A 23,809-nucleotide genomic window follows, 5' to 3' on the forward strand; every position below is an offset into this window, starting at 1 on the left:
TTTTTTTAAAAAGAAGCAGGCTACAGCCTAAAGCATCTTTGAACACGTTTGCTTGTATTCCAGAGCAAAGCTTCACCCCCTTGGCACTCGTGACATTTGGGCTGGATTAGTGTCTGTTGTGGGGGGCTGGCCTCTGACTCCAGGAAGATGAGCCCAAGAGTCTTACATGACAACTGCCAACTGGTTGAGTTTAAAGCAACTCACAGCTGACTTTCCAGTGGATTTTCAGAAACAGTGACTTTCACAGGAGGAGACTGCAGAGCAACCGCTGGATTTGAACTGCTCGCCTTTCTGTTGGCAGTATAAAACCCAGCATCTCCAATCACTGACAACCGTCCTGAGGGTAAGGAGAAATGTCTCCCATGAAAACAACTTAACCTCCACTGTGAGCGTATGGGAAGGATGCACGTCCACTACTGTACCCCAACTACCACTTACAGCGGGAGCATGTGTCCCAAATTCCTATTACGGCTTATGAATGACCACAAAGACATTGGCTGGGCCACCCCGAGGATCGGCAAAGTACCTCAGCACTCGAGGTGATATCCGACATGAAAGAGGTGACAAAGCAAGGTCACTGTCTCATGGAGATCCTGTGGACAGTGGGGGAAAAAAACACCGCCCCGTTGTCCACCAGCCTCATGACCGGATGCAGCCTGGACCACTGCCATCCATAGGGTTGTCACTGGCTGATTTTCAGAACGAGGTCACCATGCCTTGCTTTCTAGTCTGGAAGCACTGCAGAAGTCTGTTCACACACGACGAATTCACTGACGATGAATGACGACATGCACGAGGTATGCTGGCTGGAAGGGACTCTGAGAACGCCAGCACTGACCACCACTGGTCCCAGGAAACAAAGAGACCATAAGCCAACTCGCTGTCTAGTCCCTATGGACTCACCATAGTCCTCCACTGGGCTTTGGAGCTGTCAGTCTTAACAGAAGGAGACTTCTCAACCTTCTCTGTCAAGAGTGTCCAGGGTGGGATTCAAATCATCAACCTTTTGACCAGCAGCCCAATTTGTAACCTCCTCTGCCACTTGGGGCTATGTAGGGAATGGACAGGGACTTGGAATGTCAGAGGGAAAAGACTAGGTTCCTCATTTCTGACTTGGTCATTCATTTCTGCCTGGTGCCTAAAATAAAACTCATAAAATAACAGCAGCAGAGTGTCCTGGGCCACCCTGATAGGAGCAGCCCTAGAACGTGTGGGCGGTCATGGTCATGCAGGCTCTTCCTCCCTAGGAGCAGACAAGCCAGGCTCCCAGTAGGGATCTGACCACCTCTCCCCCCCCAAGAGACCTAAAGCCATTGAGCCTGGAGCCCCTCTCAGGAAAGCACACAGACTGCCCGGTTTACCTGCCACACTGCAATAATAATTCCAATTATTGCCTAAATGGCAAATGCCCCACGAGTCACTTAAATAAATCTCACATGCATGAAAAAGTCAATTGTGTTCCCAGAGCAATTCCCAGCTGTAAAAATAGAGCCCTGCTGAACAGGATTTTTTTTCCCCCTGCAGCTAATTGAAGATATTGCACATATAATGTGTGATTTAAAGCACCCAGGAGGGATTTCCATTTACATTCCCTATTTTAAACCATACAATCAAATGCTGTGTTAAAGCGCTGGATACATTTAATTCAATATTGCTTGCCTGAAGCCCCAACCACTCCTAAATTGTAACACTGTGGATTGATGGCCCTGAGGTTTCGAATGCTCCCGGGGACTGTTAAAATACTGACTACAGTACAGGGCCGCTTTCATTGAGAAGAGAGGCCTGATATGCATGGTTCAAATCTCTGTGGCAGAGACAGAAGCTCCAAAACAGCAGAGAGAAGGGGGGAAGGGCCCTGTGCAATCACATATCTCATCAGGATTTAAATCTGTGTGGCCGATTTAGACCCCACAGCCACAGCCCTGGAGTTAGGAAGGGCGCCTCAGAACAGGAGGTGATGGCTGACTGACCACAGTCCAAGGCCGAGGGCTGGGAAAGGAGGATTTACAGGAGTGCAGAGCATCTTCTTTTTCTAGAAGAGCTTGGAGTTTGCACAGGTGGTTCATGCTGGGCTTCTCTAGTTAATGAACCTGTATGGAGGATTAAATGACCTGACGGCAGAGCTTACCCCAAGAGTCCTCTGCTCCTGTCAGTTCCTTGTATTCCAGTGTCTTGTGTGTTGCTGTGATGTTGGGTGCTATTCAGCGGTATTTCAAATAACAGCAGGGTCCTCCATGGTAGACAGGTTTGTATAGTTCTTCCAGACTAAGAGCAAGGAAGACCAGTCCAGCCAGTGAAAACCTTACTGACAGGAATGAAGCACATCCTGACTCAGTTGCTTTCGTTTTATCATCAGGGGGAGTTGGCCTGAGGTGGAAGATATCATGTTTTTGAAGCAGAGGGCCAGCGAAGGAGACCCTTGGTGAGAGAGACTGGCCCAGTGGCTGCGACACTGGACTTGAACATGACGATGATGGAGAGGATGCTGCTGGACTGGACACTGTTTCCTTTTTCCTTCATGAGGTCAGTATGAGTGGGAGGTGAGTTGTTAACAGCTAACAGTAACAATACCGCAAGTAAAACCCAAGAGGTCAAGTTGCAAAGATGCAAAGAAAGGGGAGCCCAGCCCTAAAGAGCAAAAAACCAAAAAGAAGTACATAAAAAAAGGGGATAAATCAGGTACATGACATTGAAACAGACGAGGGAGCGCACTGTATCAAAGGAATATATGATTAGGTATTATTGGCATGACAAGAGTCCAGAATAAGAGTTGCATGGTAAAGTGGTGGTGGGGGTTGGGGGATGGACTGTATAACAACGAAATAACTTTTTTTTCTGCAGAAAAAAGCGAACTGGGGGAGAGGAGGGACAGGGAGGAAAATGTGCAATGATGAATGAATGGAAATCAAGTTCTTCATAAACTTTCATTAAAATCTAAAAAAAAAAGCAGCAATATACATGAGTGTGCAAAGAAAAAACAAAAATGAAGAAACATGGTACAAAGTGATGCTGTCATTGTTGTTATATGCTGATTAGCCAACCACAGGCTATAGCAACCCTATGAACAAAAGATCTGAACCTTATCCTATCCTGAGCCATCCTTATCATCTCTGCTATCTGGATACAGTCTTTGTCAACTCATCTTGTTAAAGATCTTCCTCTCTATCTCTGGCCTTCTTCTGACAACATGCTCAAAGTATGTGAGACAAAGTTTCACTGTCCTTGCTTCTAAGGTGTACTTCCTTTACGACAGATGGCTTTTACAAACAGAAATCTGTCTTACAGTTTAAAAGGCTAGAGCCAGCTCTAGAGGAAGGGCCCTCTGTCAGTTTTGGAGGAAAGTTCTCGTTTCCTTCAGCATCTGTTCACCAGGTGTGCCTAGAATTTCCCTGTGTCTTGGTTTCCAGGGTATCAATGAGCTTCTTCACACAGAAACCCGAGCCCCAAAGGACACACTCCACTCCAGGCAATTCTTTCCTGGGTGTTGCTGAGTTCTCTCCTCTCCTCTTGCTTTCCACCCCCCTTAAACTCTTGCGATGTAAAAGATGCTTCAGGCCAAAGTTCCCTTAATGTTGATGGTATTAAGGAAGATAGTATTCCATCAACTTTTGTGGCTTGTCAGAGCATGAGGGGCTAATTACATAGTTTCTACAACTTATCATTATTATATATACATGTATGCAAGGGGGACACAATTCTACTCATGAAAACTATTTACAATACCAAGTCACAAAGTTACCCAGATGAAGTATAGACTGGGTACAGGAGGTAAAATGTCCCTGGTTCCTTCATTTTAACTTCTAGGGGTAAATTCAATGTTAGAGATGGCCTCCAAAAAGAAATGAAGCAAATTAATTAAAATATGTTTCCACAGGCACAGGAAATACTTCTCAAGCTGAAAAAGGGAACAAGAAGTGGGGCAGATATGAAGGCCCTTAGCTTTTATCTCAGATCTGCTCTCTTCAGTACAAAGAGTTTGTAAACAAATGAAACCACAAAGGGATATTAGAAAAGATGACCATTGTATATTTACAATTCTCTCCCCCTGCAAGCAACCATCAAAGCAGACGAGCATAAACTTAGGGATCATGTGAAATGATGAGAAGCACGATTCTAAACTTGACTTTAATCACCCAAATCTAAAAGCTCCGCCTTTAAGCCAATTCAGTTTCTAGTTCTGCAGTTTTCTCAAATACTTCCTGAAGGGCCAGAGAAAGGAACATGTTCAGTTAATTTACAGAACCTTGCCTGCCCAAAGTTGGCTGGGGGAAGGCTGGCTTTCTAGCTTTTTCTAGGCCATCCACACTGGAAAAATCACCTCAAAGCTTTGTGACTCAGTTTCCTTTTCTTATAAACCAACCACAGGCCCCCCCCACCCCATCCCCCTTGCCTCCACTGAGCCTCAGAGAGGTGCCGTGAGGATCACACAGGATCTCAGCCACTGCACAAGTGGTCCTCACTCAAGGCTGGACTTCAATTTTTTCCTTTCATTCTGTGAAAAACCTTACGTTTTCCCACCCCCATTCCAAGCTAAGGCAGAAGAGTAAAGCCTTTGAGAATTAAGCATCAGTGAGTTCATGAAAGTTCCTGTCTCACCAAGGAATTCTTAGGGATAGAAAGTGTCAAACTCTTTTTGTCACAAAGTCAGATTTCGCGGGAAGACAGTGTCTCTCCAGTATCTCATAGCCATTTATGTGCACGGCATTTATCAGCAGTAGGGTCCCGGAGATAGGGGGCATATCCTCTTATCAAATCCTCACATAAGCCCTTCAGGTACAGCCGAGGAAACGAGATGCAGAGGCTGAGAAAGGACTCAGGTCTCACAATCTAATACCACCAGATCCCAAAGCTTCACTCAAGAGAAGGTAGGGATGATCCCGTTGCCTGCCGCTGCCCCAGCTCGATCCCTCCCGCCTTTTCCATGCCCAGGTCAGAGAAGGACTGGCATCTCACTGAGCCTCCACCTCTGCTTTTGCTCTAAGGCCCAGAACTTTCATCTAACGACCCTCTCCGACACTGTCAAGCTCATGTCCATCTTCTTCCCGGACAAAATTCCTTGCTCCATAAACCTTCAATTACCATGTGTCTCAGAATATAAGGTATCCCCAAGACCAGGCAAGACAGTGTTCCTTTTCCTCATATCCTTCCAGGGAGAGGAGTCCACCTGAGTATATGAAGCATCTGGCTAATATCTGAAATCACATAGTGAACATTCAGGAAGAGTGCTTTGCTTCCCATAGTCCATATTCCATGAAGTAATTCTGGGAGGAGTGGCAGGAAAAAAAGTCTGTAAGGAGCTGTGGCTGTTATCTTAAAGGTGGCACCTCTCTGATGGTTCAAATCTACCTCTCATTCCTCAGAAGAAAGATGGGTAATCTTCTCACATGTGACTTATAGCTTCTTAAAATACCCCACTGAGGCTCTGCTATGAGTTGGTTTTGACTCAACAGCATAAAACAATTACAGGTAAAGCTATAAAGCTGTGGTCTTCAAATCACTCATGTGAACAACCAGCACGTAAAACCCTGCTACAAGGAAATTAAAACCATGTTTCTTTCTAATTTCCTCAAATACTGTCTTGCTTTCTAGAAGCGGGACAAAAAGAAAGGCATTTTGGACATTTACATTTTATGCCTTTCTTTATCTATTTGTGGCTTTTTTTTTAAAAATATGTTGCCAACTCAAGTCTGACCCATAGCAACCCCATGACAGAGCAGAACAATCTCACAGGGTTTTCTTTCCTAAACTGTATTTATAACTCTACTATTGTTGAAGTCTACAGGTCACGAGGATGTGGAAGTCTGTTCTGCATTTCCTCCCTTTTGATCATAGTTCTATGGCTGTGATATCGCACCCTCAGTCTTGGCTCATCAGAAGGTCCCATGAGGGAGTTCTAGTGGCCTAGTGGTAAGGAGCTGTGTGTGGTGTCAACCTCAAAGTGTGTGCTTCAAACGCACCAGCTGCTAAAGAGGAGAGTGAAGGGCAATCTCCTCTAGTGCAATTTACTGTCTCTGAACACCCGCTGGAGGGCCAGCTGTGGTTCAGTTCTGACTTGATGGTACAAAACAAACAACAACCATCTTCCATGATTTTTCAGCTTCTACAAACTGGATAAAGTTACCACGACCTTGAAAACTGCCTGCTAAGTGAGGTAGAGCCACAAGATGGAAGGAGGCTGGGTTACCGAATCACCAGATTTGAAAGAGACACAGAGATTTTGGGCTTTACAAAGTGGAAAATACCCTGCTGTCCCATGTAAGCCAGGTGCTTTATGACACAGAGGCTCTATGTCTGGCTGCCAACTGAAAGGTGGTAAGTTCAAGCCCACCAGCTGTTCCGCAAAAGAGAGATGTGCTGTCTGCTCCCATAATGATTCTATAGCCTCGGACACACTACGGATTCCAAGTTAGATTATAAGAGGGTTGTTGCGAGGTGGACTGGACTGGACAACATTGTGTCTGGTTTTGGTTTTGGCATGTTTTTGTTGTTGTTGCGACTCATAGCGACCCTATGTACAACAGTTCTGAAGTCTGGCCTGTCCTGAGCCAGTCTCACTGACACGCCTATCCCCAATGCCCTAGTTACTGTGTCAATCCATCTCTTCCAGGGTCTTCCTCTCCTGTGCTGTCCCCGCCACGCTTCTGAGCATGATGTTCTCCAAGGATCAGTCTCTCCTGGCCACATGCCCAAAGAATGTGAGAAGGAGCTTCAATATTCTAGCCTCCAAAGAGAAACTAAGTTTCACCCTCTCCAAGACAGACCTATTTGTTTTCTTTGCGGTCTATCGGTCTATCGTATGTTCAAGACTCTTCTCCAGTACCACAACTCAAAGGCATCAATTCTTTATCTGTAATCCTTAGTCACTGTCATGCACGTTTATGTCATTGTAATTGCTGGGACTTCTAACACCAACTAGCTTTAACTAAATTAACCCATATGGCTTCACTGTTAACTACTAAGCCTGCAGTAAATATCTTTTTCTTTTTAAACTTCATCATATAACCTTTCAACATCCAGAATAAGTCCTAACACGGGATTTCAGACTATTCTGCCTTCTCTACATCATGTGTGAGTTTTAGCCATTCGACCTTTTGGAACATGAAATCCTGCAAGGTCTCTTTTTTATGAAATTTTCATTTTTATTTTATACTGGTTTGTATAAAAAATTCAAATACAGTGTATTTCATTCGTGTACATTGTGGTTTTTTTAATTTTTTTATTATTTTTTGTGTGCGTGTACCGTCAAATCAGATCTGACTGGTACAGGATGAGATTGTCCCTCCTTCCCCGGCAGAGCATCTGGTGGATTCGAACCGTTCGCCTCTGGGATTGTAGTTGCAGCTCCTTGCCACTAGGCCACCAGAGCTCCCGCATTCGTGTACATTGTGCTTTATAGATTCCTTCATTCATATGGTGTTTCATATGATCATCAATACACGATGGGTTTTATAATACCAATTACCACTGATCTATGCCCAGCATCACCCGTTTTTGTAGGGCCCCCACTGGGAGATCCTATAAGGCCTCTTAATACAAAGTCATTGCTTCCCTTATGATTTGGGGAAATTTCTCACTTTGTATTCTGGGTGGGATTTTCAGCCTGGACAGTCTATTTTCCCAGAGAGCTCATTCTCCATGTTGGAGCCTTTCCAAGGTTTAGAAGGTGGCACCCGGTTCTTGCTTTCAGCGTGTGAGCCTGACCTGGAAGAGCTAAAGCCTCATCTCGTTCTGTCTGCTGCAGGGTTTTGTAATCATAAGGATTTAACCATATACAAGCTATAAGAAGAAAGTTACGGCGAGCTCTGGTGGCCTAGTGGTAAGAAACTGCACTATAATCCCAGAGGTGCATGGTTTGAATCCACCAGATGCTCTGCTGGAGAAGGAGGGACAATCTCCTCCTGTACCAGTCAGATCTGATTTGATGGTACACACAGTACACACACAAAAATAATAATAATAAAAAAATTTAAACAAGGAAGAAAGTTACATGGGGTAACATTTCACACTCTCCCAACGTCCTGCAGTGAGTTTTCATCTTCCGTTTTAAGGACTTATTTTCTGTGGAGAAGTGTCCATGGGGCTCAGCGACAGAGCCCAATGTGAGAATAATAGCCAATTCCTAGGTGATAAAAAAAAAAATCAATAAATAGCAATTCTCCAAAGTTTAAAGCAAAAAGAGTTTACAAAGAATAAAGAGAAAGAAGGGGAAAAAAACCAAAAAGACAATGAAGGTGCCATACCTTCACTTCCACCACCTGTGTGCTGGTAGTGAACTGTGGTGGTGAGAAGACCTGCCGCTCAGACAGGTAACTGGATGCAAATGACTTAAGTGACTTCCCCACGCAATGAGCAGCAGCATCATGTCGGAGTGCCCAGGACCCAGGGAGCTGGCCCTTACTGTCCTCACTGAGTTCGGAGGCGAGGAAGCTGAGGCCTGGGGATGTTCTACCATCGTCCACATCCCTCGGCCAGGTGGAACCTGCAGGCTGCACACCGATAGCAGGAGCTCAGGCCGCCACCTTTAGGGGCTGCCATGGGGTCACAGTGAAGACACACCCATAAAGCACGTGGCTGGCTTGTGCTGGTGGCAGTGACTGCTCTGGTCACAGAGGTCATGGACTGATCTCCTGCAGCCCAGGGAAAGGGAGACAGGCATCAGCAAAGTGCCTCCTGGGGATGGACAGTGACAGCCACCAAGCCAGCCAGGGTGTCCTGAGGATGGGTAACAAGTAACAGCTGTTGTGTGGTCAAACAGAACTCACAGCGTCTGGGAAGTGCATCTAGAGACGTGAGTTCTCAACCTGCCACCGTCCTGACCTGTAGTGACTTCATCCATCATAGTTCACACCCACTGATGGCCGTAAAATGCGAACAGTACTTGCCCTGTTAGGAAAGCATCATGGGTACCTCAACTCTCCAGCTCAGACAGGTAAATTTTGCCTAAAGCCACACAGGAAATAAATATTTAGGGAAACAACTAAAAACCAGGTCTCATTGATTCTGTCTCGTGGCAATCTGCTGTATGTCAGAGTACAACTAAGGCGAGTCCTCTGGAGTTTTAAAGGATGTGATAATAACAGTAATTTATGAGTGGATCACCAAGCTTCCCCCCCCCCCCGAGGCACCTCTAAGTGGATTCAAACCACCCACCTTTTGTTAAGTAATGGAGCACTTAGTTGCAGTGTCACAAACCAAGCAAGAAATTCGTGTCCAGAGAGGAGTTAATTATGCTGTGTGAGCTCAGTCCCACAAGGATAAATATTGTATAAAACTGTTATTGTAGAATATGGTTCCAGGAGGGGTGGGAGAGTCTGGAAGCAGAGGTGATGTGGATGTGCAGGGGAAAGGGGGGGTTAATCATTGGGTTGTACAATTTGATGGGGGGGGGCGTGACAGAAATGGAAAGAATTTGTTTGAATTTGTATTTGAATTTTGTAAATAAACTAGTAGGGGGTGGGGAGTAAAGAATAGGAGTTAATTTCAACCCAGGTTCTTTTTTGATTCCCAAGGTCACAGTCTCTCCAGCAATGTTCCAACTTTTAATCTGTGGGGCTTCACGTTGTGACTTAGCCATCAATAGTTACCCTCAGTCACCCACTGGAAACAATGTCTTGGAGGGAACACATGCCCTCCTCTACGGGGGTCCCCTTCCTGGGTCCCCAGACCCCAGTGGCATGCTGAGCAGGTGGTGGGGCTGCTCACCTGACTCTGTTCTCACTTGTGACTGAGGGTGAATGTTGACTTTTCCAGGGTTGCCAGGAACCAACAAGATGATGTACAAAATATGCCTCTCAGGACTTGACACAATGAACAAGCCCTAGTTTTCACTTGACTCTGGGCTTCTCGGTGTTAGGGACCGTGGAAGGAGCACGGAAGGATGAGGCTGACTATGGTGTGGAAGGTCCCTAACAGGGCAGAGAAGACGCACATTACGCAGGCAGAGCTCGACTCATCAAGCTTTGCTTTATTTATGGAACTTCACGCAGACTTGGGAAATTGTTAACAGGTTTGCGGCAACCTGGCCTCGATGTCATTTTTCCAGCAGCATGAGCTCACTTTGTGTCTCTGTGTCACATTCTGGTCGTCCTCACAATACTTCTAATCTTTTCATAATACCATTAAGTATGATTTCCAGCCTCTGAAAACCTGCTGGAGGGTCAGCTATGAGCTGGCTCCAACTTGACAGCAATCAGTTTAGGTCACTTTGATTTCATGCTAAACAGTCTACAGGAGAATGTGAACATGATTTTTATTTGCACGGGAAACAAACCTTCAAGACTTGTTTACTGTGATATTTGCTTCCCTGAGGTGGCCTGGAGGCAAACTCTCAGCCTCTCTGAAGAACGTCACCTATGACTGGACTCCAAGGTAGAAAGTGAGACAGGGTATCATTTTTGCCAATGGTCATGCAACACGATCCCCCCACCCCCACCGCCTACTAAAAAAAATTTAAGGAGTGATAGTAATGGCAATATCAATGATATTTTTTATAATTTCCGCATTCTGTCGGGTCACCTTTCTTTGGAATGGTAACAAATATAGATCAATTCTAGTCAATTGGCCAGACAGCTGTCCTCCAGATTTCTTGGCACAATTTGGTGAGCACATCCAGGGCAGTGTTTTTATTTTGAAATATGTCAACTGGTATGCCATCAATTCCCGGAGCCTTGTTTTTTGCAATTCTTTCAGAGACGCTTGAACTTCTTACTTTCTATGCATCAGAAAGCTGGACAATGACTAGGGAGGATAGAAGGAGAATTGATGTCTTTGAGCTGTGGTCCTGGAGAAGAGTGTTGAATATACCACGGACTGCCAGGAGAACAAACAGGTTCGTCCTGGAGAGGGTGAAGCCAGGCTGCCTCCTTGGAGGCAAGGATTCTGAAGCTTTGTCTGACATACTTTGGTCATGCTGCAAGGAGGGACCAGTCCTTGGAGAGGGACGTCATGCTTGGGAAGGTGGAGGAAGAGAGGAAGATCCTTGATGAAATAGATTGACTCAGTGACTGGGGTAGTGGCGGTGGGCTGTTGTATACAGGGTCGCTATGAGTCGCAGGTGACATGATGGCACATAAGAACAACTACAACAACAACAACAACAACAACATATCAAGGTATGTCTGGTGGACTAATGTAAGACGCTTTGCTCCATCCCAAAGGTATGCGGTTTGCATCCATCAGCTGCATCCATCAGGGAGAAGGATGGGAAATCTCCTCCCATGTGATTTACTGGCTTTAAAAACCGGCCAGAGGGTCAGCTATGAGTTGGTTTTTGATGGCAGACCACCCCCACCACCACAAGAAGAAATCGCATCTATGCATTGGAACAAGCATGTTTTCAGTTCTTGCTCAATTCTGAATTCTCATTAGTATGATTAGCATTTTGATATTCATGATTTACCACCTCGCTGCCCCAGGGCAGGTTTATTATTAGTATGCTACTATCTTCAGCTTTCATAGCAAAGCTATGAAAATACATAGGGTTTGCTATGAGTCGCAGGCGACTCAACGGCACATAACAACAAACAACAACATCTTCAGCTAATCTCCCAACCTGCTATTTTAACTAACTAATGTATTATTAACAGATGAGCCCAGGGATGAGAGAAGCGGATGTGAATTGTCTTGTAAATTCATCACAGAGAGAAAAATCCACGCCTTTAGGAAGAATGTCTCCTTCTAATTAAGCCATCAAACATGAACACAGCCTGGCATTTCGTATCTCACTGTGAGAGCCACGCTCCAGGTGTGGGCTCAGGCCGAGGGGCTCTGTGTAAGGATCAAAGTGCACCTGCTAAGCACATCCCACAGTTCAAATCCAGGGCAGGAGAATCTGGACACCCCACCTCGGAAGGTCTGCACAGGTTAAGCCTGTCCTCTTAGAGCTCTTCTCAGTGATGGGATCAAATAAATCTTAAATGGCCACATGTTTTAAATGTTTTGCATGTGTTTAAAATAATAACTTTCGTGCTTCTAGACACAGAAGAATGGCATTCACCATCTGAGAAAATGAGGATGAAAAGAAGATTCTGGAAGCTACACTTGAAAAGGCTTAAGTATTAAACCAAATAGCTGATCTTTCCTATTGCAGTTCTTCATCCAACGCTAATGTAATTAAAACTCAAACTCATCACTGTTGAGTTGAAACTAAGCCACAGCTGACTCTCCAGCAGGTTTTCTGAGGCTCTAAGTTACACGGAGGAGGGACCACCGTTCTTCGGCAGAGCCACTGGTGGATTTGAACTGCAGAGGCACGACCTTTGGGCCGGAGGCGTCATTCCCTACATACTGACCATGTCACCAGAGCTCTATGAACACCAAAGTTGTTGCCGTTGTTGTAAACAACAGAATCGACCCACAGCTGACCCTCCCGAGGGCTTTCAGAGGCAACAATCACATTGGAGTGGACTGCCTATCCTTCTCCCACCTGAACATGAATAGAAGAGAGAAAAAGAAAACTGCCCAAAACAACTTTTAAATATCATCTCACCCCAGTCAGAAGAGCAAAATTTAACAGAACAGCAAGCAACAAATGCTGGCGAGGTTGTGGAGAAACTGGAACCCTTATTCACTGTTGGTGGGAGTGTCAAATGGCGCAACCACTGTGGAAGGCAGTGTGGCGCTTTCTCAAAAAGTTGCAAATAGAGATACCATTTGAACCAGCAATTCCGCTACTGGGAATATACCCCAAAGAGACCATAACTGACATCCAAGCAGATATATGCACACCCATGTTTATCACAGCTTTGTTCACAATAGCAAGGAGTTGGAAACAACCCAAGTGCCCATCAACAAACGAACGGATAGAGAGGCTGTGGTATATTAACACAATGGAAAACTATGCTGCATTGAAAATCAAAGAAGTCATGCAATATTATTCAAAATGGGTGAGTCTGGAGGCCGTTATGCTGAGTAAAGTATCTTAGTCACAAAAGGACAAATACTGCATGGTGACGCTGGAATCGGGGTTGAGGGGGGGATACTGCAAAAGATGAGTTCAATAACGTATACTGGACTGAAACAGATGAGGGAGAAGACTATTTTAAAAGGGATATGTGATTAGGTATTTTTGTCATGATAGGAGTCCAGAGCGAAGGCTACATAGTGGAGTGGACCTGGGGGGAGGGATTGTAAAATAATGAAAGAATTTTCCTTTTACTTTTCCAAGAGGGTAGTGTACTGGAGGGAGGGTTGGGAGGAGAGAAAAGTGCAACAATGAATGAATGGAAATCCAAAGTCTCTGTAAATTTTCATTGAAATTAATAATAAATAAAATTTAAAAAAAAAAAAAGAAAAAAAAGTGTCCAGTCTGACTGGGCAGGCCTGCAGTGTGCACTGGTCCACAGAACCATCTAGTAACCTGGCTCCTCTCAGGCACAGAGTGGTCACTTCATGCAACGGGCATCTATTACCCAATAAGCAGCTCAGAAGAGCCTAAAGCCTGCCTGAGGGACAGATGGCCGGCTGATCACTCCCCACTGAGACAGTTACAGGAGAAAATCCTGGAAATGCAGCTCAAGGACACACAGGTAGCTTACTCACAGAGCCAAAGAACACAGTGAAAACACCCATCTTGGAAAGATGAAGAGCTCACTTTATCACAGCATCTCACAGCCATGGCCACCTTGTGCGCTGCCAGTCACTGTGCTCGGCCACTAGGGGACTCTACTGCATCGCCACAGCAGTTTGCAAGTGGGTACCATTATGCTCAGCTTCCAGATGAGGAAACTGAGGCTTGGAGAAGTCAGTAACTTGCCTATGCCCTCCTGGCCCCTGGCTAGGAGCTGGCAGAATCTAGATTCAATCCAAAGTCAAAACCCTAAAAAAAAACAACAACAAAAAAAACCAAAGTCAAAACCCTAAACCCTCCCTTCTCTAAACTACTACTGTAGTCACCCACAAAGAAGAAACAAGAAACAACCTCTACTAGAAAAACCTCAATGTTGTCGGGTAAGAACCCCCAGGGGGCTTTTGGAGGCTGTGAACGGCATGGGAGTTTGTTCATCTTTCTCCCACAGACCCACTGGTGGATTTGAACCAGCGAAGCTGCCTTTGAGTCAGAGCACAACTTCCTACAGAGTACACCACGAGAACCCGATTATTTAGAAGTGCCAAATTTTGAAATAAAGAGTAAATATGAAATTTAGAAAAAGAAAAGTTAAGTCCAACCATTATTTTAGGCAGTCTCCCCATATCTCTTAACATCACACCAGACATAGACTCTGGCTCCAGAGCTTTCTCCCGCTCAGTCTACATAATTCACTTGAACTCTAGGTAAATACACCCAATCTTTTCATTTCAAAGGTCAGTACTCATCTTAGATTCAAATCTCTGAAAATAACAGGTGCCTCGGGAAAGAACTGGGGTCACCACACAAACGCACTAGCCTCTTCCCATCCTGAGTGATTCTTGTGTGCTTCTGAAGGGTGTCTGTCATGCATCCAAGCGAGAAGATGGTTGAATAAAGAGAAGCAAGCTGTCAGGATGTTCTTTTTAAGGAGGTCTAAGTACTGATGGGAAGGCAATATTTGAGACTTGATTTCACAGTTCACACATTTATGGACCTGAATTTAGGTCCTGGTACCAACACATCCAGGAATAGGATGTGGACGCCCATTGACTCCTCCACACTCTTCTTTCCCCACCAGTACGAGTGGGAATGATACCAGTACCTGTCCTGCAAGCAGGAGGCACCTGAAAATAAACGCCAAAGCAGCTGAGGTGACCTGCCTGACCTTGGGAGCCCCAGCACCTTCCTCCCAATACATCTTCCCCAGCTGACCCAGACCTGGCCAATCAGCAGAGCACACTATTCCCCCTGGGCGCACCTACTGGATCAAGAAAGAACACATGACTCACACGCAACCAATCAGAATCTTCCCTAGGATTTTCCCAACTTCAGCTGGATGGAGAGGACAATTAAAAAATTCCTTCTTAATCATGAAGCTGTAAAGAATCTTTAGTTAAGAGTCTTCTTCAAAGAGAAATGAGAGACACAGATGGAGAGAAAAGAGCCCCAAGTCTCTGGTTCCAGTCAGAGGCCCCTTTGCTCTGCAGAAATGGAGCAATGCAAGCCTCGGGTATTCCTGAGTTGTGTTTCTATATTTGTACAAGTCCTGGTGGAACAGTGGTACAAGCAGTTGGCTGCTAACCAAAAGGTCAGAGATTCAAACCTACCAGCTGCTGAAACAGAGACAGATGTGGCAGTCTACTTGAAAAGGATTCACAGCCTTGGACTCTTGGAGAGTCCCAGTTCTGCCCTGAAGGGTCATTATGAGTCAGGACTGATTTCACAGCAATGGGCTTGAGTTTATCGTTTTCAACACTTGTAACCCAGAGATACTGCAGTAATTAAGAGTGTGCATGTAATCTGAACAGTGGCAGCATCCCCAATGAAAAGCATTTCATGTGGAGTCTGTACTTAAAAACAAGGGGTGGAAAATGGAATTTTAGAAGAAGTAGCAAACACTGGTATTATTTGTACAGAATCTCCTCCAAAGAGAGGAATCTATTTTCCTTTGCAGTCATCTTATTCCTTTTCGAATGGGCTTTGCATGTAGTGTTGAACCCTCTTTTACAAACTCACACCCATGCACAACTCCAAGATTTGGCCTGTAAAAAAAGAACTCAGGATAAAAACAAGAGGTTGGTGTTTCTATATTTATATTAGCTGGCACTATATGGATAGTGTGGAGTGAGGAAGGGGAGGGGTTCTGATGCTATTTTTGGTATGTTCCCAAGAGAAATTCCCCAGGTTACCATGGGCAAAGAAAACACGAAACAACAAAAAAAGTACATTTACCGAGACTTGAAGCCATTACAAGAAGTCTTTTCTGCCTTTTCAGAGGATTTTTACAGTAACATTTCCTCCACATTATCTCCTTCCTAAAAATTAACTGATAAAAATAGAAAGACATGACAGATTCTCAAGCTATCTTTTGAAGGAAAAGGGTAAAATCTGAAGTCAAACAGAGTCAAAAGGACAGGGAGTTCCTGAGCTGACCTTGAACTACAGCATCCTGAACTTCAGCCCCTGAAAGAACTCAAGGATGCAGTGGGCAGTCTATCTGTCAGGATGCCAGTAACCTGAGCATTTGACTGCCTAGGTTAAGGAGCCATTTCTACCTACAAACACAGCAACAGATTACAAGACCTCTCTGGACAGAGTTTACTTTCAAATTTAGCAATCTGACAACAGGACATAGGCAGAATCCTGACAGTATCAAGAGACATGCCTCTTAGGGACCCTTCTCAAAGGAGAAAAACACCCATGTGATGGGGTTGCCATGAGTCAGAATCTACTTAAAAGGAAGCAGCAGCAGCAGGATTTGTGTGGGCTTAGACAAATAGTGAACTTACAACTCCAACCTCAAGGTAAGACTTCACTGCCTTTGCTGCTACTATCCCTCCTCTAGAGTTATTTTTGAAAGCTCAACTTTGGTGTTCAGATCTGATGTGAAATCTATGCATGAGGAAAAAGATGGTTTGGGAAAGATGGACACATTTATGCGTAGAGAAGAATTGTTTACAGAGAAAACTCAAGCTCAATGGAGCCCAAAGTATTGAGTATTTTTACTAATGAATTCTGATGGGAATACAAAGGAAATCTTCCTTTGGACCTTCGATGCCTCTTCTAACAACTAAAGAACCCAACTAATGATGGTGATTAACTTAAAGATTAAAGACTATTTCATAAGGCAGCAAGAGTAGATTTAAAACAATACACAATCGAGACAAGAACTTCATGGTAAACACAGAACAACGCATTTAAGTAAGAGCCACATGGACCTGATCTATTTATAGGAAAACACTGGATCTGGCAGGAACTAGACCAAGAAGCTACAGTTCGATTGTTTTTTAAAGAGAATACTTATGAGAACATTTAAGTCAAGATACCCATTTTATAGCCAAGAAAACTGAGTTCTGGATCTCCAACTAAACAGAGTTGGTGACATAGCCCAGACTCTCTGCCCATCCAAGGGTTTTTTTTTGTTTTCTTTGCAACTACTTGCTATGAATCAGTGAAATGGGCAATGACTAAGGATGACCGAAGAAGATTCGATGCCTTTGAGTAGTGGTGCTGGAGGAGAGTCTTGAACACACCATGGACTGCCAAGAAATCGAACAGGTCTGTCACGGAGAGGGGGAAACAAAGTTTCTCCTTGGAGGCTAGGCTTTTGAAGCTCTGTCTAACATACTTTGGGCATTTGGCCAGGAGGAATGGGTCCTTGGAGAAGGACATCATGCTTGGAAGGGTGAAGGGACAGTGCAGGAGAGGAAGAGCCCAGATGAGTTGGACTGATACAGTAACTGGGGTGATGGGGTAGGTGTGTCAGTCAGTGAAACTGGCTCATGACAGGGCAGCGTTCAGAGCTGTTGTACATAGGGTTACTATCAGTCAAAGAGGATTTGATGGCACATAACAACAACAACAACAACAACAACAATCCAAGGTTCTTTCCACCAAGAATGTGCTGAAGACATGTTCCAAAAATTGGCATGGCAAGAAAGAACGATACAGCCAGCAAGAGGCCATGTATCACCATCACTAAGAGGGATAACGAAAATAAACCAGAGAACTCTGTCCCACCTTGTTCAGCCCATGAACTGTGGAGTGCAGTCCAGCCAATAAACCTCAAGGAAGACACAGCCAAGTCAACAAAGGTTCAGACGGGGACAGCTGAGTGACCACAGGCACGGAGCACTTCTGTGCTGAGATCTCAGTAATGTCACAGCAAAGAAGGAAGGCATGGCCAAGCAAAGATCCACATTTAATGCAGGAGAACCAGGGGTACAGGTTTGGGCAAAGGACCTCTTTCGGTGCCTGAATCTAAGTAGACTTCCATAAATTATGGAATCAAGTGCTGAAAACCACGTATATGACTTAGCTCACTTGATGTCTTTAGGGCATATACCACTGCTGGTGCAAATGAGAGAAAAATGCAAGGACTGCATCATGGGGCTTGGTGCCCAGTAGGTAAAGCACTAAGTTACAACACAGCAGGAGGCAAGGATGGCCCAGTGTTGGAGTTCCTGACCTCTATACAGGAGATCTGATTTTGACTCCCAGCCAAAGGACCTCAAGCATAGTCAACACCCATCTGCCAGGGGAGATGCGTGCGTTGTGAGGATGTTTGAACAGGTTTGAGCAGAGCTACCAGGCAGACTAGCAATCTACTTTCACAATCAGAAGTCTCAGTGTCTAAACAGTAACCATCCCCACGAGGTGCCTGCCCTGGGGAGAGCCCTGTTCAACTGTCCTGTCCAAGGCGTCTTCATGAGATGGGAGAGGCCACAAAGGCAGCCAGCGGCAATGACAAACAGCACTGTAACTGTGACAGTAAAGGGAGGCATGAGGCAGCATGTGTATGTGGGACATGTGCAGACACAGCGCTAGAGTAGCCCCCATCAGGAAAGAGGCAATTCTAGACTTAAGTCTTGACAAAGGGGACGTGTGCAAAGTGCTCCTTTGATGGGCTCACAGGGAGACTTCGTCTCCTGAACTCTGGATATATTATCAGGACATATCAGCAGGGATTGGTCCCTGGAGAAGGACATCGTCTTAGTAAAGCAGAAGGTCACAGAAAGAGGAAGACTCTCAATGAGCTGGACTGACACACTGGTTACAACACTGGGCTCAATGACAACAGCTGTGACAGTGGCATCAGGCAAGGCAGAGCTGTGTTCGCCGTACACAGGGATGCTACAGTCAGAACGAAGGAACGACACCTCCCCACAGGAGGCAGGCAATGAACTCCGCAGAACAACACAGAATTCCAGGCAGTGGTTGGGCAGAGGCAACAGCAAATCCCAGCCACAGATGGGGAGATGACAAGGACGCTGAGTTCTACAAGAAAAATCAAGCGTCGGGAAGGGGGCAAGGCAGGGGAGGGGGGAGGGTGTTTGTTCTCTCGGCAGTCCATGGTATGTTCAATATTTGTCGCCAACCTCGAGTGCAAGACACTGGAATGCCTGTACTAGCCCAGCGCTGTCCCTTAGGAAGAACGGCTCCATTCTCCAGCTCTTTTAATTTTTAAGAGAAGCTATAAAACTGAGTGGCATCTCCAGGTTTCTAAACCTTAATTCAATGCCTGTAAACTTTATTGAGGCTAACACCACATATGTGCCAGCCAGCAGTGGCATGCTGAATACCTACCATTTTGCCACCTCTGGACCCTAACACAAGATAAGACAAGGTATCAACTGCAAGTATTTGAAGAGGCTTCACAGCACAGAGAAGCAACAGGCCTTGGAGACCATCTGCTTGTGGGGATGGTGGGAGGAGTCCACAGTTCCAGCGAGGGTCCTCTTTCAATACCTCAGTGACTGGTGGAGGCAACAGAAAGGAAAACCAGGAGGGACAGAAGTACAGCAAAGGACAGAATGAGCGTGAAGAGGATAGTGGAAAATAAAATTAGCTTCGGATATGCTGGTTGGTAGGAGAATGGATATATATATATATATAGCTTAGATCTTAAAGATGGATTATTTTATATGACATAAGGAGATTGTTGTTGTTAGGTGTCATCAAGTCAACTATGATATTTATGCATCACTATCTAATTGCCATCAAGTCAATATTTACTCATATCTGACCTTCCAGCGGGTTTCTGAGGATGTAAGTAGCACGAAAGGAGAGAACTCATCTTTCTCTCATGAGGCTACTGGTGGATTTGAACCACCAAAGAGGTGGCGCCTTTGTGTTGCCAGCAGAACTCTTCACAAACTACAGGGGGCTGGCCCATAAAAGCCATTGTAGTGGAGGTGGTGTCAACTGAGAACTGACCATCCACTGGCTTTCTGAGGCTGTAAATCTCATGGCAGGGAACTGACTGCTTCTTCTCTCTTAAGGAACTACTGGTGGATTCAAACTGCCTAAGAAGTGTGACCTTTAGGTCAGCAGCGCAGCATGCCATGAGCTATGCCCCCATGAGATAGGATACGGCAAATCCTTTACATTGTAGGAATCAAGTCTGGGCACAGAACACTGCTAGCCTGGAGAGATCAATTCAGAGCACACTTCATACTATTGACTGTTGAAGCTGGGAAATGTGATTCTCTCGAAGTTTACTTAGAGTGAGAAAAGGAGAGAGGCTAGTGATGCTGGAGGTTGAGGGGATGCCAGGAAGGTAGAAGGCAGGAAAACCAGACGGAGGGAAGTGTGTAAGAAGGAATGAAGATTCCAATCAAAGGCTGCAGAGAGGTCTTGAGAATATGTGCGGGATTTTTAAGACATTGTAAGGATCTTCTACTTTGGGGCAAAGTGTGAGTAGAAGCCAGCTTGCAGGGGCTGAGAATGAAGGAGAAGTCGGGGCAGGTATTAGACAGTTTAAGAATGTACCTGCTAGGGAGCTCTGGTGACCTAGTGGTAAAGAAGTTTCGCTGCAATACCTAAGATGCGTGGTTCGAATCCACCAGATGCTCCATTGGGAAAAGAGGGGCAATCTCCTCTTGTACCAGTCAGATCTGACTAGACGGGGTGTACACACACATACACACACACACACACACACACAGCCCCGTACCTGGTATACCCTGGCTAGAGATGTACTAGGAGGGAGGGATGAGGAGACTAAACAACAAAGCAAAATAGTCTGCAGAGATCAACTGACATAAAAATGTGAGAAGAGGAGGGTAAGGCTTCAGAAGAGTGGGAGATGCTGCGCTTCAGGGCAGCTGGATCCGCTAGTTAGAGCCACAGGATGAACCACTCTCTGATCTTCTCTAAGTTCCCCACCTCAACTTGATTTCTGCTCACTTTTTATCACACACTGGAGAATATCATAATTGGTTTGCTTTTTAATTGTCTGTTTTCTTCCCAAGAGAACAGGAATTCGCTTGCTGTACTTAGGTACTTTGGGCATGTGGTCAGGAGGGGTTGAAGACACTCTATTTGGAAAGGGGAGCTCAGAGGAAAAGAGGCAGACAGTCAACGTCAAGAACGGTCTGACACAGTGATTGCTATGATGGGTCCATACCCATCAGAGAGCAGGACGGTGCAGGGTGGGGCCAGGTTCAGGTGGGTTGTTCACAGAGTGGCTATGAGTTGCAGTTGACTCCACCGGACCTAACAACAAACACCATATTATCAGGGCTTTGCAAAGTGTTCAGCACACAGTGGGTGCTTAATGCACTTACTGAAAGGACGGGGTGCCCTCATGGGAAACTTCACGCTGAGGGGCCCCTCTTTCTGGTTAGAGCGGACCATGAACAGAAAGAACAGACAGCAAAGTGGAGTCAAAGGTTTGGTGGACTCATGACTTTAAGAAGAGTAAAAAAAAGGTTTGGCCTGCACACCCATGTTTATTGCAGCTTTGTTCACAATAGCAAAGAGCTGGAAACAACCCAAGTGCCCATTAACAAATGAATGGATAGAGAAGCTCTGGTATATTCGTGCAATGGAATACTACACTGCACTGAAAAACAAGGAACTCATGAAATATTATGCAAAATGGATGACCCTGGAGGACATTATGCTGAGTGAAATATCTCAGTCACAAAAGGACAAATATTGCATAAGGCCACGCTGTAAAACAGGACTGACATCAGGATTGAAGGAAGACAGAAAAGGAGGGGAAAAATGATGTATACTGCATTGAAACAGATGAGGGAGAGAACTGTTTAAAAGGGGTATATGAATGGGTATTCTTGTCATTACAAAAGTCCAGAGTGAAGGCTGCACAGTGGAGTGGACTTGGGGAGAGGGACTGCATAACAATTAAAGGGTTTTTCTTTTCAAGAAGAGTGAATGTGGGGGGAGGGGCGGGTAGGGAGAAAAGTGCAACAATGAATGACTGGAAACCCTAAGTCTCTGTAAACTTTAATTAAAATTAATTAAAAAAAAAATAAAAAAGCTCTGGCCACAAAAGACAGATTACGGATTAGCGCCATCACAGTACTGGAGTCTCTCATGTCAAAAGCTGAGTGTGATGGGGGAGGTGAGACTTGGCTGACTTTAGAGAACTGAGAAACTGAAAGTTGGGTCTGAGATGGCCAATGAGCGTCATCACCTACGTTGCCCTTGGGACCAGAGAAGAGAAAAGTTCCCTGTTTTGTGGAGAATGACCTGGTTAAGGCCACATTCTTAACTTAAACTTTATCATTCCAATCTCCAACTAGTATTTTAATCACTCATGTGTGGAACTGAAATTAACTCCCTAATTTAGGGTCTGAGCAACCTCTGGCCTTTTAAAATTACACTAGTATGTGAAAATCAAAGGGCAGGAGTGACTTCCTGCCTACATTTCCCTTTTTAAAGACTAAACGATGAATAACTCTTCATGACTTTTCATAAATACCTTGCACTGTCTATAGTACTACCAAACACTTTTTAAAAGCAAGAATCATAAAACTTGGAGGTTGAAAGGAACCTTAGATCATGCAGGCTAACATCTTCTTTGCAAAGCTGAAGGAATTTTTTGCCAAAATATTGCAAACAGCATAGCATTACTGATTGAGATAAGGTTGAGAGAACCTTCAGGGGCTTTTGTTTTGTGCACTGAGGATTAGCTATACTACATGGTATATATATACCAAATATCCAGCAGTGCCACATTTCTTCCAGGTTATCTTTTGGATAGGAAAGCTCCAAAGTACAATATTGTCATGTTAGTTGTTCCAAAACAGTTGAGAGAAAGTGAGCTGCTTCCTGGCTTCAAAGAAGTCAACCCTTCAAACGCATCCCTCTTAAAGTGTATGCTTAATCAAAGAGCCTTCTCTTCCATGGAGTCAACGCAAGATACCACAGCATCGGAGCTCGAGAGGGGCTGAAACCAGACTCTTTCCCTTTCATTAAGGCAGAGAAGCCTTTAATAGCACCACCCATAACAACCCAAGGTGGAGCGCGCCTTATGTAACCGCATCCCTCCGGATGCGCTCAGTTTGTAGGCAAATTAAGTACCCAGTTCCGCTCAGCTCTCTGAGTGCGTTCACCTGACTGTTCTCTGCTCAGTGGTCTCAGCCTGTACGTTGATGGGGGGTTGGGGGGTGGGCAGTGGAAGACTCTTCCCTCAAACCACCGGTCATCTCCAACCTGCCCAGGTAGAGGTGGTGAGACTCCGTCTGTCTTTCCCTCTCCAACGGCGGCCATGCACAAGAACAGTGTCCGTAGGGGCCCTCGGGCGAGGGTCACGGCGCCGGCCAGGAGGGAAGGACAGAGCGGCGGGCACACCTGGACGCCACAGCTGGCGAGCTCCGTGCCCGATCCGGGTCCCACTCGGGGTTCCCATCGCAGTCCTCGGCCGAGGCCGTCTGTGCAGCCGAGAAAGTTCTCTCCACGGGGATGCCGGGGACTCCTGGCCCTAGCCTGCGGTAAGGCACCAGAACGCGTCCTGACCGGCAAAGCGAGGAGGCTCGGGGACCGTTCCCTCCCGCCCCGGGCGCTCAGGCTCGGCGCGCGGCGCTCCCGCACCTCCAGCGGCGGGGTCCGCGGCGCGGACTCACCGGCCTCGGGCGGGATCCCCGGGACACCGGAGCAGGGTCTCGGCGGGATCCCCGGGACACTGGAGAGGGTGTCGCCGAGGCACGCGAGGAGCACTCACCCGGCACCGGAACGGGGTCGAATCACCGGCCTTGGGAGGGATCCCCGGGACACTGGAGAGGGTGTCGGCGGGGCGCACTCACCGGGATCCCCTGCGGCACCGGAGCGGGTCTCGGCGGGGCGGACTCAGCGGCCTCGGGCCGTATCCCCGGGACAGCGGAGCGGCTCTCGGCGGGGTGCGGGCACGGAGGGCGGCGGTGGCGCGTGCGGAGCGTGCGAAAGGGGCAGCCGCGTGCAGACCGCGCAGTGAGCGGGTGGCCGCGCGCCGGGGGC

The sequence above is a fragment of the Elephantulus edwardii genome, unplaced genomic scaffold, assembly GCF_000299155.1.
Source record: "Elephantulus edwardii isolate Elephantulus edwardi_28Jun2011 unplaced genomic scaffold, EleEdw1.0 scaffold00087, whole genome shotgun sequence".
Lineage (NCBI taxonomy): Eukaryota > Metazoa > Chordata > Mammalia > Macroscelidea > Macroscelididae > Elephantulus > Elephantulus edwardii.